The sequence below is a fragment of the Mustela nigripes genome, chromosome X, assembly GCF_022355385.1.
Source record: "Mustela nigripes isolate SB6536 chromosome X, MUSNIG.SB6536, whole genome shotgun sequence".
In the NCBI taxonomy this organism is placed as follows: Eukaryota; Metazoa; Chordata; class Mammalia; order Carnivora; family Mustelidae; genus Mustela; species Mustela nigripes.
Window position 1 is genome coordinate 43,940,898 of NC_081575.1, and position 2,140 is coordinate 43,943,037.

Below are 2,140 nucleotides of genomic sequence, written 5' to 3' on the forward strand. Positions count from 1 at the left end.
GGCAGGGAAGGCTGCTTCTCCCTTTGCCCCCCAGCCTGCTCGTGCTCTCTCTCGCTCACTCTCTCTCAAATAAATAAATAAAATCTTTAAAAAAATGTACTTAGTTGTTTTTTGTTATCTAACACAAGACATGTTATTCTTTGTAAAATGTGCTCCTTTTCATTAAAAATTGGAGCGGGCTCCCACCTAGTGGCCATATCCAGGATTGCAGCTCAGAGAGTCCCGCCTGGGGGATAAGCAAAGTGCGGCGGTGGAGTTTGGGATCTTAGTTTAATGGTATCAGCCAGGTTTCTAGAATTATTCTTCAAAGGGAATAACTCCTCTGAAGCTATCATTTTCTGGGATCTCTAAACCTTAATTTGTTTGTCCAACCTTTGTCAAACGGAAGATAAAGCTGTACTTGTGAGTTTGTATTTGAGGGGTGATCCAGCTGGAAGAGACAAACACAAGACCACACATACTCCCCCCACGCCCACAGATACACTGTCAATTCAATTTTTATTGGCTTAATTACCCCATAATTGAATACAGTGAAAGTTTTTCAAAGTAAGAAATATATGTGCATATTACTTCTGTCAATTTGTCCACAAATATATTGTGTTCAAATTTTTATCCAAATACTTTTCCCCTCAATACTACATTTCAAACAATATATGAAAGTATATTATAAATTAGTCTGCATCTCTCATCAACCCAACTGCCACCCTTTGACCCGAAGGGGTCTATTGTCAGTAAGATGTGTCCTTGTAGGTAAGGGTTACATGAACATAGACACCTGCACACACACAGTGTCTCTCAAACAAGAATCACATTTCTAATCTTTTTCATATTATTTTTTCCAGTTAATATTCTTCTTGGGGTTTATATTTTCATCTTATTAGTTCAGTAGTGATGGTTAATTTTATATGTCTGTTTGACTGGTCATGGGGTGCCCAGTTTAAACATTATTTCTGGGTGTGTCTGTGAGACTGCTTCTGTATGAGATTAGTATTTGAATTGGTGGACTCAGTAGATTGTCATCCCTAGGACAGCTGAGTCTCACCTAATCTCGTTGAAAGCCTGAATAGAACACAGTGTAAAGAGGAAGAATTTTCCCCTTTTTCCTGCCTGCAGCACTGCTTGACATCTCATCTTCTCTGGCTCTCACATTGAGATTTAAACCATTGTCTTCCCAGGTTCTCAGGTCTATGGACTCAAGCTGAATGTTACCACTATCTGTTCTGGGTCTCCAGCTTGCAAATGGCAGACTGTGAGACCTCTCATCCTCCATGAAAGCATGAGCCAATTCCTCGTAAATCAATCAATCAATCTCTCTCTCTCTATATATATATATACACATATATGCACGTCCTGTTTCCATTTCTCTGGAAAACCCTAAGACACTACTGCTTTAAGTATGTTCTAACATACTTATTTTTTTAAAAGAATTTATTTATTTGACAGAGAGAGAGATCACAAGTAGACAGAGAAGCAGGCAGAGAGAGAGGGGGGAAGCAGGCTCCCTGTTGAGCAGAGAGCCCGATGTGGGGCTCGATCCCAGGACCCTGAGATCATGACCTGAGCCGAAGGCAGAGGCTTAACCTACTGAACCACCCAGGCACCCCAATACTTATTGTTGCTATATATATTTATTTGAATTTCTTGCTGAAATTAGTTGCTAATCATTTCTTTCAGTTGTCATTTAATTTTGGCTCTTGGAGCAATGTTATTTTTCAGTATGAAAAAAAGCAAATTCAACACAAAATAGAAATTTGAAGAGTAGGGCAGGATGAAATCAAGGGAGGAGAGTGGGTAGGTAATAGCAAAAGGAAGAACTGAGATGTTGCCAAAAGGTGGAGGGTCTCCTTGTCCCCTGTCTGGAAGAATGATTCAAAAGATTTAGGTGCCAATACACACCTTTCCACATGTACACAGTAGAGCTGGGTTTCTTTTCTTTTTTTTTTTTATTTTTTTAAAATATTTTATTTATTTATTTGACAGACAGAGATCACAAGCAGGCAGAGAAGCAGGCAGAGAGAGAAGTGGAAGCAGGCTCCCCGCTGAGCAGAGAGCCCGACGCGGGGCTCGATCCCAGGACCCTGGGATCATGACCCGAGCCGAAAGCAGAGGCTTTAACCCACTGAGCCACCCAGGCGCCCCT